The sequence below is a fragment of the Phalangium opilio genome, unplaced genomic scaffold (genome assembly GCF_054372755.1).
Source record: "Phalangium opilio isolate 3A_F unplaced genomic scaffold, DU_Popi_V2 ptg000017l_1, whole genome shotgun sequence".
In the NCBI taxonomy this organism is placed as follows: domain Eukaryota; kingdom Metazoa; phylum Arthropoda; class Arachnida; order Opiliones; family Phalangiidae; genus Phalangium; species Phalangium opilio.
In genome coordinates, this window is record NW_028324151.1 from 2,762,211 (window position 1) to 2,779,858 (window position 17,648).

The 17,648-nt window shown below is 34.9% G+C and overlaps 1 protein-coding gene and 1 long non-coding RNA gene across 2 annotated transcripts in view; both read left to right on the top strand.

The window, feature by feature from the left end:
- Positions 1-3,707: 3,707 nt before the first annotated feature.
- LOC149702461 (uncharacterized) lies at positions 3,708-4,332 on the top strand. Its single transcript, XR_016381739.1, has 2 exons — positions 3,708-3,993; positions 4,052-4,332. It is a non-coding gene; the product is annotated as an uncharacterized LOC149702461 (long non-coding RNA).
- Positions 4,333-13,899: 9,567 nt separating this feature from the next.
- The window catches only part of E23 (ABC transporter G family member E23), a 117,784-nt gene continuing 114,035 nt past the window's right edge, over positions 13,900-17,648 (top strand). Inside the window, exon 1 of the mRNA XM_089866268.1 lies at positions 13,900-14,027. The gene's annotated coding sequence lies outside the window, so the exon portion shown is untranslated. The remainder of the gene's footprint in view (positions 14,028-17,648) is intronic.

Here is a 17,648-nt window from a genome sequence, read left to right on the forward strand (position 1 = left end):
TCCGATTTTAAAGTTAGCTAACTTGTTGCGAGGGTAGAACCACGCGGTGCATTTTTTTTCCAATAGATGTTCATGCGTGACCCGCACAGTTACCCTTTTTTATTTCTTTTATGGATGGAGATATACTTACTAAGCCTAGGCCTACCCGCTTGCTTCAGTTTATCTTTTAGTTTGTAACAAAGAAATGGTTCCATTGTGTTAAGATTAAGGCGTGAATTCTGTTTTTTTCTTGTTCTTATTGGATCCTATTCCCAAAGTATAGTTGTGTGTTTGGTTTCCGCAGATACGTGTACCATCATTGTACCACGACGAACCATACATATAACGCGTGTCGGGTTTGGCATATCCTTACAATTGTCTGTCTTTATATGTTCAAAGGGTCCAGAAAATTTTATTGTGGTGACAAAAATATTGGTTAGTGTAGAGTACAGTTAGAAAAACTTAGTACGCATTATTAATTGCCGAAATTTTAATTATTTTAACGTAGAAATTAATATTTAATAAATGTAATTCATACACGGGACTACTTGTTTCCTATTTGAAGCTGTATTTTCTTGGGGGATTTGAAAACTACTCCCCATGTACTAATGTCCAAATGGCGGGGCATGATGTGGAAAAAAATAGGACCTTTACACTATATAATTTTGGCAATTTTGACCAATTTTAACTTAACTCCCCGGCGCTACTGAAGCCATAATTGAACTGAACTGAAAACTATATATACTGTATAACATAAAAAATAGATTCTTCCTAAGTTGTAACTTAAGGTTTAGTTTAAATTACAGCGTGCAGTCATACGTGAAAACATTTCTTTATCGCACACACAGAGAGAGAGAGAGGATTTGGGCCGTTTTACAAAACGAAAAGTTAATTCGGTTAGGCCTAAATTCTAATTGAAACATAATCCCCCCACGCTCTGTGCATGGGGATTCCATAAGCAGACGACACTATATAAGTAAAATAATAATGCAAAGGCTTAAACGTGACTTCCCATTTTATGGAATTGATTTTAATTTTAGTTTCACAAACCTTTTAGTTTGACAAAAGAAGGGTCCAGTTAATTCTCTTATAAAATAGTTCATTATCTGTGTCATTATTAACTCTAATAGGGGAATATAGCCCACCCACCTTTCTATAATAGATAATACAATAATTCCTTAAAATCGCTAACCGTATCGCAAAAACAAAGCCCGCAAGCGTTTAATGCACCTGCATTCAAACTTTAATAGGAAAAAGAACACCTTTCCCCACTAAAATCAAGACGACCCGGCCATTGTTAGAAATGGAAAAAAAAAATATAAAGTAAAATTACAGCATCACTGGTTAAATAAAGACTCTCGAAGGCTCGTCTATATCAGAGAAAACTGTTCCATCATGGACCTTATAAACCCTATAAGGGACTAGAAATCTTTGAGATCAAAAAGTCACTTTATCTATGGATCTTTTCGATGTAAAAATGAGGGTTTCTGCAAAACCCACCGCCGGTTTTGAGTAAACTTACCTAAATTCTGGTCCTCTTTATGACGACAAGGTCCATGGTTCCATCCCTGGTCGCGTGCGAACGTGTCATAGCTGATCGCGTGCGTTTGTCAACATCCGGTCCATGATCCCCCTTCTCACCCTCTCTCTCTTGGTCTAGAGCGCATCAAGAACATCCGCTAGCGACCTCTAAGTAACGACCTTCGAGTTGGATCATCCTCTATCGACGTGATTAGACAATATTTTCTTTTTTGCTCTATAGATGCCCTAAGGGCAAGACCTAGCTGAATCTATCGTCCTCATAGATTGGGAGGGGGGAGGGTCCGAAAAGTGAACCTCTTAAATCTTGACACCGGAAATGTTGACGTCAGGGGTGTTAGAACAGATTATGTATGAAAAAAACCTGATTTCTTAAGTCTTCAATTATTGTAGGATATCGAAGACACCTATTCCATAGATACCACCACCACTACCATCTTTTAATATCAGTTATCGGTTAGCATACAAGATTAAAATAGCCTGAAGGGTTTTAAAGGTAGTATGAAGTCCATAGTTTATAAAATATGTTCCTTCCATAAGTATGAAGACTTCGTAATGCTACAGAAGAGACTTACTGCTCGAGATAACTAGTTCTAGCAGAACGACAAGTGAGAATTGAAGTCCTACACTCGGTGGTTAATTTTGCAGCTAGGACTTCCATCTAGGTCCTTTTTAGTCTGCATTACTAAGCCTTTGACAGCGCCTCACCAGGCGTACGTTGCTTTACCCTGAATCTATAACCTACCTCATTCTCTTCAAAATTACAAGCTCCAGTTTCTAAGTTACCAGAGATTAACAAACTTATGGTGGGACATATCTTATGAACTTATGCTAATGTTATATCACCTTCCCTTTAATGTAGGTGGTTTACGTATGGCGTGGGAAAGTATTTGGACACATTTTTTTTACTGTCTATAGCCTAGACTTCGGAAATGCTGGGTGTGGCTTAGTTTGGTTTTTACTAAATTTTATGAACGACTATATAGAAATTATAAATAATACGTAGGTTATGTATGCACCTTTTTTACTATACTTAAAATATTTTCTTTTTCTTTTTTTTAGGGAAGACTTCTTTAAATTTATTTTTTAATTATAGGCTACCTTTTGGTGTTTTTTTTTTTTTCTAAAATAATTTTTCATATTTAGGTCGATGTTATGAGATTTTAATAGTGCTATATTACCAAAGATTTAACTGCCTAAACGTTTAACAAGGGGTTGTTATTATGAAATTACTGGAATTATATTACCTGATCGATTTTTTCGCATTTTAAGAATTATGAACTTTATCAACTCCATCTGTTTTTGTATTTATCGGAAAAAAACTGGTTTAATTGTTTTAATTGGATTGGGGACGTTTAATTTTCTTTCTTTCTAGACTGTGGATAATTAAATTAGTACACCCTCCAAATTAAGTATTATTAAGTTTTAAAGATGTCGGATTAAGATAAGGTAATTTATAAATATAGATTAAAGTTAAGGGGGTTTTTTTTTTGGTTTTTTGGTTTTTTTTAATTGGGAATTTGAAGGTTATTTAATTTTAATTTTTAACGTTCTATAAAATTTTTGAAGTTCATAAATTTAATAATTTATTGAACGTGTGTTAATATGAATTAATTTACCCTTTTTATGTTTTTGATTAGCTTTTTTAGGGTTAGAGATTTAAATCTAATTTTCTAAATTAAATCATATATATTGAAAATGTTCTAATGAAATTGGTTGAACACCTAATCAACTGAAACCTTTCCAAAATTAAATATATTGATTTATTTAAAAAACTAACGAAAAAACATAGATATTTAAAGGATATAGTGTTATTTATTCTTTAGTTCTAAACCCTGATTTAATTCGAGCTTAAATTTAAGATTGTAGTATTAATTTTTTAGGGTTAAAAAACTGTTGTAGCAGAGCGTGGTTTCGATCCACGGACCTCTGGGTTATGGGCCCAGCACGCTTCCACTGCGCCACTCTGCTTCTGACAATCGAACGAGATTGAAATCGTTCTGTAGTACGTACGCGTTGACACACCCCTCTAGAAAATTAGAAATAAAGTATTTGCATTGCGTCAGCCGTGAGCGCGCCAGAAAAATGGGTTATTCTCCCGCCAATTTCAAACACCCGATAAAAAGCTGCTTTAAAAAAATTTATCAAATTTATTCTATTAGTTCAGAATTCACATTTGACCTCCGACCCCAAATATTAACCGCTTCATTATAATATATTATTTAATTAGATTAAAATTTTAATTTAGCAGAGCGTGGTTTCGATCCACGGACCTCTGGGTTATGGGCCCAGCACGCTTCCACTGCGCCACTCTGCTTCTGCCAAACTACTAAGATCAGAATCATGTTATACGTGTTGACACACCCGGCTATGTAAAAATTAAAGTATTTGCATTGCGTTAACCGTGAGGACGTCAGAAGCTGCTTGCTTTAAGAAAATTAATTCCATCAGCTCCCATTTGACCTCTGACCCCAAGTAATAACAACTTTCCTTATAATTTATTATTTAATTAAATTTAAAATTTTGTTTATAGCAGAGCGTGGTTTCGATCCACGGACCTCTGGGTTATGGGCCCAGCACGCTTCCACTGCGCCACTCTGCTTCTGGTATCTCATTTACCAAAACATTGTTTTGCTAGTTGACACAGTTCTTCGATACAGCAAATAAATAAAAACAAAAATAAATACAAGACTCCCAATACTAAAAACGAAAATTGCATCCCAGGAAAAATTGAAAAAAAAAGGCTTAAAAAATTAAAACTAAAACTAAAAATCTTCCGCATCAATAAATAAATTTACAATTGGTCACGAGTTATACATGGCCCTTTCTCGTGTTCCTACTAGATCTCGATACCACTAATACATATAAAGCTATGGCGGACTAACACACACAGAGAAGAACGTAAAAAATTATACCCCAACACGAGGCCCTTCTCCCTAGGCTTCTTCAAAACATTTTTAAACTTAACGAGCTTAAAATTAATATTTTCGAGGAAGAAGAGAAGGTGGTTACGCTAATGTTTCAGCCGTCTGCCTTTTATTTTTTATTTTTCAAAGCTTCTTAGAAAATGTAATAAGTATAGTTATACTCCTAAAGGGTATACAACAAGTAAGCCTAGAGGGATCAAAATGGGTGGTTGAATATCGTGACCAGTCGTGACGTCATATTGGACAGGTGCTACTGATTTCTTTTAATTTTTTAAAATTCGCCCCCAAGGAATGAACGAACGAACGAATGAAGATTCGAAAGTTTGAAAGAACAAATAATGTTATCCTCCCCCTCATCAATTTTAGAACATTTGATTAATCATTTTATTTTTTTCTTTTTTCTTCTTGACTTTGGTTTGGTGCTGTAACGATAATTAGATATACGTGTATATTTTATCTACGACAGCTTATCTTGAAAGTATAATTGTATCTTTTAGGAAGATAAGATATATTTATACACCCATGCAGTAGATTGTCTGGATCGAGCTGGAAATCGTGAAATTTATCTATCTTTTGTCTTTTGTGTTCATTTTCGTCTTGCTTTGCGCGAGATTTATTTTGGGTATTTTTTTGGGGGGTATTGTATTTATTTGAGGAAGGGTCATTTTCATTAACCCCTTTCGTTTCACTGTACATCAGGGGTTTCATTGACTTTATACGGTTGTATCAAGAAGTGATATCTAGTTTATTAGGGAGAAGGTATAAATTCGCCTCCACATTTCCAGCTTTATCTCCAGTCCAAACGTATAGTAGGTCCGGAGTTAATCCCCGCCGCCTCTAAATTGCAACCAGCATCTCATTGGTTCTTGAAAACTCACGTAAGCGCGACGCGAATGACGACGAAAATTACAGTCATATTTTCCGACTGAGGAGAGGCTGCGAAATAGCCCGGCCTCCTTTTACGTCCCCCCTTGTATTTTGAAAGGGGGACTGGGATTATGGCGCGCGGATACTTACATAGGCATCTTATACCTTCTCCCTAATAAACTAGATATTACTTCTTGGTTGTATCAAAGGCAAATTTAGATTAAAGAAAGTAATTAGTCGCTTGGTAGGTTAGAGTAGTATTATTTGTTTTTCAATTTTCATGTATTTTGGTTATCATATAGGGACTTGGCAGTACTACGTCATGCAACGTCAGGCTACGTTCCACTAGTGCTAAAAAACATACCAGGAGGAGGGGCTTATGTAGCTTTCATTCTGTTAAAAAAACATACCATAATGGCGCTGGGGGCGGAGTTAAGCCCGAATTGTCAAGTCCCTATTGCACTTGTTGACAAAACCGCCAGAAGAATATACTAAAACACTATTATTGCAATGTTCAATCACGTGACGTACAACAAACTGCTTTTAAGAGGAGCAATAGTTAGTTGAACCTCTTTTTATTCGAAAGTTAAATTTTATATTTAGTCTTATCAAGTGAAAATCACGAGTAGAGTGGCCTCGGGGCATGCTTCTCTTTTTAAGTATTTTTTCCTGGCATGGCCGACAACCGTGGGAGGAGTGGGAGGGCGTGGTTATTCCCAGGCTACTACCGACGCCATCGTCAGTCCCAAAATGGAATTTCGGGTGCACTGAGAGAAGCGCAATTTTCTCAAGAAAACTCTCCTCGAATTAAAAAGAAATACCTGGCCTGATTGGAAGTTGTTTAAAAAAAAAAGAAAAATAACTAAAATCGAGGGTGGACACGGTATAGTTTAACTTAAAAGCATGGCCCAAATTAAAGGTATCTATTTAAATTAACGATATTTATTTTCAAGTTAAGTTATCCTTTTTATTTTTGGATAAGGATTCGTTCGCCGATGTTTCTTTTCTGCGAGTTAAATTTTTGTAGGCGGTCTTGAGCACGATTTAGATTTTTTATTTTTTATTTTTTAAAGATCCAGTTGGGCCTTTTTTTTGGCGGGAGATGGCTTCTGCCGGACCGGACTACGGTAGCTAGCTTTCTTCCCTATAAGCCTCCTAATAGGCGAATCGACGGTAATTACAAAAATGGTTAAGGAAGAGGATGGGGATGGGGGGATGAGTTATACGGCATGCATCTCTCCGGATGAACTGCTGGGAGTTAAAGGAACAATGAAGATGGATGTTTCAATTCTCCTAGTCTGAAAGTTATGAATAATTCGCACGAGGTTGACCACTGGTCAAGAAAAATCAGGGAATTTTAACTAAGTTAGGGAAGTTTTTTCTTGGGACTTGGGTTATGATTATTATGTTTTAAAACATAATCCCGAAGAGTTTATTTATAGTATATATTTATAACATTGACAACTTTTGGTTCTAAAAGGTCAGCTATGAAAATTTTGTGGCAAAAGAATATTTCATGCTCCCTTTAAAATATAATTTTTTTTTAGTACGTAATACGGACAAGAATATGATGAAAATTTTTTATTTTTTAAGGGATTGGTGGGTGGTACCTCGGGTGGCTTTCTTTAGTTTTTCTTTATCGAGTCGGTAGCACGAAAAATATTACCGAGAGAAGTTTTTGAAGACCGTATAGGAAAGGTCAGGCTTCCGTATAAGAAATGCTACTTAAGGATCCCCAAAATTTTTACAATGCTCCTGGCGCCGTCTTCTTTGGTTCTCAAGAACTCTTCTGTTGTATTTTTTCCATCTTTTCTTTTTTCACGCTTAAGTTGTAATAGAGCCAAAGGCGGGGATCGTGATTTTTCTTATGGAATTCTTTATTGCACTTATTTAGCTTTCAAACGTAGTCAAGTCTGGAATGATTGTGGTCGCTGACTGACCTTACCATTGTATGTTAAGTCTAGTATTGTTGTGTCACGCCCCGTTACCCTTTGACCCCACGGATCTATTGTTAGTGCCAGGGTTAAGCGGGGGCGATAATTCATTTCCAATTCGGACGGACGGACATTGTTGGGTCAAGGTATGCCCTGCCTTTGAATGAATGGATGGATATTTTATTTGAATTTCACTAAGGCAGTAATGTGCTATTGATACTCATGAATGGCTTTAATAAATTTCTTAAAGGATTTGTGAATGAATCACCTATTCAATTGAATGATAAAATATATGGGTGTTTATTGTCCAGTTTATCCATTTAAAATTCATTCTGTTTAAACTGCTTCACAAGGTTAAACCTTGGAGGATTGAAGTGACGTGGAGTAGTGTGTCACTGGTTACTTCAATTCTCGTTTGTCGTTCTCCCTCGAACTAGCTCGAGCTGTAAGTCTGTAGCATTACGAAGTCTCTGATATACTTAGTGTAGGACCAGCCAAATTAAAAATGCACTTCCCAAAAATAATAATTTACTGGTCTGTTTTGATTACTGTAAACATAACTAGAATCTAACTTAAGGTATTACTTGTTACTTGGGACTCGGGGCACCAGTGTTGCGAGGGAGCGAGATAGGGAGAGCCTGAGGGGGAAATATATCGGGGTGTATTACAGACAGCAAAGACGATGGATGATGAAGTTTCTTGATAATGATGGCGTGAGAAAGTGAACATTTCTTCATGGATGGGGCATGTATAATGACGAGAGAGTGGGTGTACGTGAAATGAATCTTCACCTACACTATATACCTCTCTAAGACACGCAATTTGTTCTTCCCCTATATGTATATATATCTACTCGGCCAAGTTGTACTATGACAAGCGGCGTCCATCTTTCTCTCTACCTTTTTGTGTTTTTCTTGTGGCGTGTTTTTTAAGGTAAAAGCGTGGGCAGCAAATTAGTATACGTAAGACATAAGTTCATAAGATATGTTCCATGATAAGTTTGTTAATCTCTGGTTACAAACTGGAGCTTGTCATGAAGTGAATGAAGTAGGTTATAGATTATAGGTAAAGCGAGGGACGCCTGGTGAGGCGCTGCTGTCAAAAACTTAGTAATGCAGGCTAAATAGGACCTAGATGGAACTTGGTCCTGCAAAATTAACCACCACCGAGTGTAGGACTTCAATTCTCGCCTCCGTCGTTCTCTAACTAGTTATCTCGAGCTAAGTATTACGAAGTATGTTTAGTGTCATACTTGTGGAACGGAACATATCTTATAAACTTATGGTATACTTAAAATGGTAGAAACCCCTTTCTCTATATCTATAGTTTTTCCTTCCATCCGAGTCACTGACGGACATCAGTACCCAGACGTCAATGTTCGACTGATTTCGGTTTGCAAGGGAGTGGCGCACCGTGGAATTTAAATTGAATTCGATTCAAATATAAAGAGATAAAGATTTGGCGATATTTTATTAGGGTGTTCTTTTCTTTGATTTCGTGGTTAATACCGATTCGAGGAGCGATATGCCACTTATCTTTTTATGGGATTGAGTGATGTTTAGACTGGGGATATCCCGTGGAATCCGCAATTTTGAGTTTGGTTCAATCAGTGATAATATTGGTAATCCTATATGATTTCTCAGTAATGATAATTATTTTTTAACTTGATTTAATTTAATTTAAGAATTAAGATCTCGTAAAAGTCCGTGTCGTGACTAAGTTAATTTAAAAAGCGTGACCCGAAATATTAGGGGTCAAAGGTCACCATGTTTATGGAGAAATTAATTCAATTGAAACATTTTTCAAGCGTTTAGTAATTGTTTTCAATATTTATATAATTTAAAAAAAATCCCTTTGATTTGGACCATTTTATTTATAAGCTCACAAACCTTTGAAACTGATAAACAATAATCATCTCGATTGATTGGGAGATAGTTTTGTGATATCCCGTGTAGTTTAGGGGGCGTGACCTTCAGCTTCATATTCCTCCATCCAGATCACATAACATGAGAAGCGTTTCGTATTAAAATTATCTAGGGTTAATAATCTTCACCTCGCAATGCATTTTGCAATAATACCCCAGGTGTACTGTCACGTGCAGTATACTTAGAACCATCCTGGGCCATTATTGACATAAGTAACTTCAAAGAATCATATTCTTTTCTCGTTGTAACCCATTAAGGAATTACATCGGAATAGAAAGATAAACCCCGGGAAATAATGGCTCTTCAAAAAACAGAAGTATATTAATTTAAACGTTATCAACTAATAATAAATAATCCAAAATAAAAAAAAAAATTCAATAAAAGTCTCAAGGTATTTTTTAAACCTAAAGGAGTTAACTTAAAGATGATGAAATTTACTTCAATGGGGTTTAATTTACTTCCGGTATAGTAATATTTTATTTTAAAGCTCTCCTGATGGAAGATGGAGAGAGAGAGAAAGGAAGCATCGATAAAAATCAGGGTGTAGTCCCACTTATTTCGAAAGATATTCTCTCCTACAGAACCGCGTGGAGGACGTAGAATGAGAGATCTATTTAGAAAAAAAGAATAATAAAGAAAAACTTCTTATGGGCCCTTGATCGTATTTGAAGAGGGTGTAATGAAGTAGTGTAATAAAGGATGGATAACAAATGATCTTGCCCTCGTGTGGGAGGATTTACTGATATTATTATTCTTTAGCCTTTAGTTTTCGCTACGCATGCGCACAAATTGAGCTCCCGATTTTAAAATCGTCAGTGTACAGGGTGGGAAAAGAAAGGATGTGTGGAGGTTGATATGGAATAGTTGCCATGGGTTAGGATAATACCTGGAATCGTTGCCATAGGGCAGGAAAAGTCAGGGATTTGAAAAATAGACCAAAAAGATGAGGACGAAGTTAGGGAATATAATTTCGTGGGTTCGTGAAAATTTAAAACATTGAAAGTTACAGAGTTATGATAAATCTATTTCCTGAAAATAATTTTCACTATAAAATCCATTGTTAACATTGACAACCTTTGATCTAAAGATGTTTTTATTTATTTATTTATTCGAACTGAGGGACAGGGTCAAGGAAAATTGCGGGGATAATCAGGGAAAACCGGGAAAGTCCAGGGAAGAGCCCAGCCCATTTTGATCGCGAAACCCTTGTTCACTTGAAACACGATTATTCTTTGCTCAAGATTACCAACACTGATTTAATATTACGTACATACACCCTGTATACACTTCTTAAGTTAAAGCTTGATTTGAGACATTGAAAATGAGAGAGGGTTTTGTTGTATAGTCTGATCGGCGTCCGTTCTTGAATTTCTGGGAGAAGGTAGCCTAGGATATAAGAAGATGATGAATTCGCTTTAGGGCCTATTTCTTCAGCCATCACCTGGCTACTCTGGGCCCGTAATTAGCCCCGCGTCTATCTCTCACGGAGTCTTATATATATACCTTACCTCCTCCAACTGACAGGGTGCTGCTTTCCACGCTCTTATCATCGAGACTTTCTCTTCAAACTAAGAAGGAGAAAGAGAGAGAGAGGGGGTGGGTGCGAACGTGAGATTACTTTTAGTAGCCTTCCAAATTTTGATAAATTTCCTTTCAAATTATACCTCAGTCAATATTATTTTTCTTTAACTCGTAGGATAGTAGAAACGTTATTTAAAAATGGCTTGTCTTTTTTGATGCTTTTTTATACGTGTTCATTAATTACGAATTGATTCTGATTAGGTTTTTATTTTTGAAGATTTTAAATGTTTAATTTTTTTCGGTGTTATAGTTTTGGACACAATTTGAAGTTTAACGCGAGAAAAACTACACGTGCTTTTACTAGTTTTGGCGCGAGAAAAACTATACACGTGCTTTTTCTATTTTTGGCGCGAGAAAAAAGTACACGTGCTTTTTCTAGTTTTGGCGCAAAAAAAAACTATACACGTGCTTTTTCTACTTGTGGCGCGAAAAAACTACACGTGCTTTTTCTAATATTTGGCGCGAGAAAAAACTACACGTGCCTTTTTCTAGTTTGGCGCGAGAAAAACTACACGCGCCTTTTTCTAGTTTTGGCGCGAGAAAAAACTACACCTGCTTTTCAGAAAAATTAATTCAGTTTCAAATTAGGCTTAACTCGTACAAGTTCATTCAACGGAAATTTAAACTTAACTTTAAACATTTAAGTGGAGATCACTCGAATTAACAATAATACCCGTAAGGGCTATAACAAACTTATTACAAAATTGTCTGAAAAACGTCTAGGAGGAATTCCGCCAAAATTATTCTGGGTTATGGAAATCAGATTTTTTTTCGGGGGTGTTTAGACTTTAGAGTTGAACTTAAGTGGGCGCCATCTTAGGGATCGTTTCAGGACGAGTTTTCATTGAATCCTTAGCTATAGATAGGTCGTTTTTCACTGTGATGTAATATACTGTTCTCGCTGTCGATTAAGGGTGGTTTTTATAAGTAGAGATCTTTTTCCGATCATATTGTGACAAATGTGATCTGGACCCCACCCCGGCCCTGGGCGAAGGTGTGGCCGCGCTATCTTTTTTTAACTATATTTTATAAGAGTTGCGGGGGTATAAATACTATGTTGACGATCATAGCCTATCGATGTAGGAGGATCAATTGGCTGACTGCCTCGTTCACTCTCTCGGCTATCAATTACATCGCCCGAATTTATTCCATTCACCCAGGAAAAGGTCGGGTTCAAGTCACTTCCCTCTTCAAGATCGAATTTGCTTGATATAATGCCATCAGACAATTATCAAATACTTAATTGGACATTTGACCGGTGAAAGTTCAGTACCTGGGAAATATGGAAATATCAGGGATTTTTTTAAATGAGTCTAAAATATCTGGGATGTTTTTAAAATGGGTCTAAAACGTCAGGGATGTTTTTAAAATGGGTCTAAAATGTCAGGGATTTTTTAATAATAGGGTCTAAGAGTCTTAAAAATTTGGTATTTTTTTAAATGGGTCTAAAACGTCAGGGATATTTTTAAATGGGTCTAAAATATCTGGGATTTTTTTAAATTTGACTAAAATATCAGGGATTTTTTAAATGGGTTTAAAATATCAGGGATTATTTTAAATGGGTCTAAAATATCAGGGATTTTTTTAATAATAGGGTCTAAAATATCAGGGATTTTTTTAATAATAGGGTCTAAAATATCAGGGATTTTGAAAATTGTCTTAAAAATAGTCCAGTCACCCGTGGTATCGTCTATTTAAACTAGAAACGTATCTAATCTACCAATCAGTATTCATGAACTTACGAAACAAATTCATGATTATATAAGCAACCTGTACTTTAGATCTGATAATATTTAGAAGGCGTGCGTGGGACACCAACGCCTCGTATATACTTATTATCTCGTAATGGCAGATCATTGCCTTTAACTCCGTAATGATTAAGGAATAAATTAGACGTCGTGCCACGACTCGATCGATTTCCTGAAATTTCTTTCTTAGTCTTGGAGAATTTTGGAATTTCTTTCGATGATAATTTTTTTATTTTTTTTTATTTGATATTTGTCTCAGTTTTAATTAATAGCTATCATAAATATAGTAGATATGTTAGTTACTTTGACATATCTTTGATGTTACCGACGCGTTTTAACTTAAGTACTGGTTGACAAAAGTGTCAGACTGCTAGAAATGTTGCTCTTAACTTAAGCCTAACTCGTTACGAACAAAATTGTCTGCGTTTTAAAAATACTGACATGATAATTAGCATCTTTGAGAGAGACAAGTGGTGTCTCTGGTTGTAGTTTTCCAGATTTTTAACAGCTGATAATTTTTATTTTAAATTTGAATTTTGGACTTATTCTGCAAAGGTTGTATAAATGCGTTTTGATATTTGACCTTCAAAAAAAATATATACATATTTTATTAAAATAGCTTATTTAACAATTAAAACAATTACTAGTAAAATTACTTAATTTGGGGGATGTCATTTTAACTTCATTTTCTTCACGCCATCTACTGGGGGTTGTATCCCTAATATTAGTCTTGAGTTTCAGTTATTTTTAATTAAAAATTAAACTAAGTAAAAATATAATTAATTTCGTATTATAGTTAATTAATTTTACAAAGATATAATTCGGAATTTATTGCCAAATTATTAAGTTTTGAAAAATGTTAACACAGGTGTCACTAAATACACTTTTAAAAATTAAAGAAATGTTCAAGTTTATATTTAAAATCAAAAATTTCTAATTTAGAAAAATTCAATTCCATTTTAATATAATCCATCAAAAATGATTTAAATTTTAAATTTAAAGTTTTGAAATATAGTTAGGGAATTTCTTAAATAGATGGCGCTACTATGTCTACTACTTCCTAACCTTCTCCAACGTTCGAACCATGGACTAACTACTCTTCAATGACACTTTACAGAGACTGGGCGGCGAGTTTTCAAGACCACATATAGTTAGTCCATTCCCAAGGCCAATAATTATAAATAGTAGCTTAATTAAGCTAAACTAATTGACATTTGTGTCATTTAAAATGGAAAAACCATTATGTTAATGTTATTCCACGGCTTCTTTGAAGCTCCGTTACTTTTAACTTAAGGGCAATTTTTTAAATTAATTGACATAGATAAACTTAATTAAGTTTAAATTAATTAAGTTTAAATCCTAGATTCTAATCTGGATTTTTCCTCTTGTCTTTTTCTAGGGTGTCTGGCCGGAAAACGATGCGACATCAGATAATAATTTTTTTCTTCTACTGAACTTGCAATGATGATGAATATGGTGCCATGAGCCTCAGGCTCTGGAACTTATTGCCGCTGCTCTACCGCTTCGGTAAGCTAAATTTTGTCCTATCAAATCTTAAGGGTGGTCGGCCATTTGCCAAATATATACCCAAATACATAATTTCAAATTTAACCCTTAACTCTCGATTAAGTTATGAAATATATATCTCTATTAAGAGATAAACTAATATTTGGGATTAGCTCGCTATCTCTTAGTGAATTTTTGAGATTAACTCCAGTATCTATTCAGCAATAATTTTTGAGATTAACTCCAGTATCTATTCAGTAAAATTTTTTGAGATTAACTCCAGTATCTATTCAGCAATATTTTTTGAGATTAACTCCAGGATCTATTCTGCAATTTTTTGAGATTAACTCCAGTATCTATTCTGCAATTTTTTGAGATTAACTCCAGTATCTATTCTGCAATTTTTTGAGATTAACTCCAGTATCTATTCAGCAATTCTTTGAGATTAACTCCAGTATCTATTCAGCAATATTTTTGAGATAAATTCCAATATCTATTCAGCAAATTTTTGAGATTAACTCCAGTATCTATTCAGCCATTTTTTGAGATTAATTCCATTATCCATTCAGCAATATTTTTTGAGATTAACTCCAGTATCTCTTCAGCAATTATTACGATTAACAACAACTTACTATATTAGAGTGTGTCCCATCTCTCTCTACTACAGATAAGACACTACGCATCATCCATCCAGTTCCTGTACCCTTTAAAACCTCATCCAACCATGACTTGACACTACACCCCATATATGAAACCCCCTTTGAAATACCCTTTCCCGAATGCTAAGTAACATTGTACTTTTAGTTTCTGTTTACTGAGGAGATACAAAGTTTTTCGTCGTCGTCGAGGCTATCCGCTTGTTTCCTCCGAGTGCGCAACGATGTCGCGTCGGCGCTGTAGGGGGAGGAACAGTGGTAAATATTTCCGATGTCGATGCTCTCAAAATGGGTCAAGGCGATCCTAATATAATAAATATATATATATGTATATACCGTTAGCCATTTTTCTCTGGCGTATATACAAAACTGCATTCTTCTCAATCGACAATTTCTAACCGCCATATATTATTCCGTTCAGGTTGAGAGTGTCGTGTAGTTCTTTTTGGGCGAAGATATAAAAATCTTCGCGCGTCATTCATTTGAACAATTGCGTAATCAGGCGCAGCTGCATCAAATCATTTTGTTTACCTTAGTGTAGGGTTTTGATGTTTACGAGTATTTTTTGCAATTTTTGTCGAAAAATGAATTACAACTATGTTTCTATCAACAATTTTAATGAAGGTACGAGAAATTAAGTTGAAAAGCAATTTGAAATTAATTTATCGATTATTTAAGTGGTTCGTTCCAACTCCAATTATATTTAAACTCGAAAGAGCACGTATAATGAATGAATATTTCAAATTACAACTATGTTTCTGTCTACAATTTTAATTTAAAGAAGTTGAAAAGAAATTCGAAGTTAATTTATAGATTATTTAATTGGTACCAATTCCAAATAATAAGCGCCGATTAAAAATACATAATTTATGTAATTTATGAAAAAAATAACAAACAAAATACTAAACTACTATTTTTATTATTCTTTTTTTTTCAATAACATTGAAATAAATATAGAAATTTAAAAAAATTTATAAAATATTTCAGGTCATATAATTCAGGGCAGGAAGAAAAATATTTAATAATTAGATCCGGAACTATACATACATCGATATATAAAATTATTAGAAGTAGATGAAACCGAAGTGATCAAATAATAATAATAATCTCTTTTTGTCTTCAAATTAAAAGGTCAAGATAGAATTTGAAAAAAATCAAATTATAATATAATGAATTTTAGAAGAGAATGACGTTGGTTGTGTAAAATTCTTATTGGACGAATTGTACCATCTGACATATTTATTTGCAAAGTCTGCTAATATTTTCTTTTAAAAGTCCCAATTAGAAGTATTTTTACTGTTTCGATTTAAAAATTAGAAAAACAGTGTAAGGATATTGAAAAGATGTTATACACTTCGGTTGAATCTACTTCTAAATAAAAAATGGCATTATGGTTTTTATCAAATGAAAATTCAAAATAGTGGATTGCCAACCCGGCGTGAAATTACGTAATGAATGGAATTTTCGTGCCAACCTTGACCCAGTTTCGTCCGCTATTAAAAAGGAAGCGGCGGTGTTTATTATGGTGGCATACAGCGATTGAATCCGCTGCCCGTGGCTTTGTGTTTTTAAAATTCTGTACCATCAGGACCCGCGGGCCACTAATTCGTCGGCCTCGCGTGTGTTGCTTGCTTGGTGTTAGGAGTACTAAGTACGCGCGTTTTTATTTTGGCGCCTTTTTTACAGTCACAACACTGAGAGAGCGCGTGCGCGCGCGCTCACGAGTCTTCTTCAAAACTGGCGCGCTCGAGCTCCGCTTTTTACGTAACAGTTTTGACTAGTTCTCCTTTGGCGCGAGTTCATTGACCGCTCGCGCCCGTCGTCGCCGGATAACGGTTTTTTAGGAAATCAACGTAACCGGGAGGAACGGGGCAAACCAGAATTTTGCATCTTCCGAATAATAATAATCTGGTTTAAAGTGACTGTGACAAGATATTTTCTGGGTTACTTTAGTTTAGGCCAAGATACAGTTATCGAAGAAATGAATGAGCTTTGAGTTCTAATATTATTTTTATTTTAAGCTACCAAGGTTCGACATTAAAAACCTTGAATTTTGGGAATTTCTCATAGTGTTAGTGGCGCTTTAAGACGTTAATGAAGTTGAGGAGAAAGCTTTGAAATAATGTGAAATAAATAACAATTTATTATTCACGCATTCTTTACATTCCAATGCCCAGTATATCTTTACTTGTCTTAAAATGTCACAGGCACTTTAAGACCCGTATTTCAATTGTAATTTTTTTCTTTGGCATTTAAATTTTTGCGGAATGTTCAATATTTTTTTTTCCTGTCAATTTGAAATTTTATGGGATGAAGAAATTAGATTGTGTTGGAATATTTAGGGACTGGGAACGTTTTCGATGATTTGCATATTAAGTAATTTTTAAACCTATAGTTCAGTTGGAAACATATCGAAGGTTTTTCAAAGGCTGCACGAACCTTTTTTTCTTTTCCAATTAGGTATATTTATTTAATTAAGTAATCTTTTAAATTTAAGGAATTAATAAATAATAACTCTGTAATATTTTACTTCAATTTTTGAACTGAACTGGGGGGTTTGGAGCGAATTCTCTTTTGTTCTCACGATGGTTCGGCCATTATTACGAAATAAAGTCAAGCTCGTTAGAAGAAGGCTTAAAAATCTCGTCGGGAGGCCCTCCTTTTTTTAAAATCGTAAATAAGAAAATAAAAACCAAGTCAAAAGAAAAACTATATAACCATATAGAATCTAGGTTAGTACTGCCAAAACGATATAATCATTACACTGTACACTCTTTTTCCGCCGGCTCCACGCTCGCCCGTTCGCTCGATGCTTTCCAATTCCCAAGCATCATCTATTCCCCCTTTTCTTAAAAGTATATGTTTCCGTTTGTTTGTTTAAAATTCTCTATTTGGAATTGCGGTGGGAAAAGGATCGAATAAATTTTAGCATAGTAGCATGTTTGGGATGGTTCAATTATTATTACGCATTGTTCCTTTTACAATA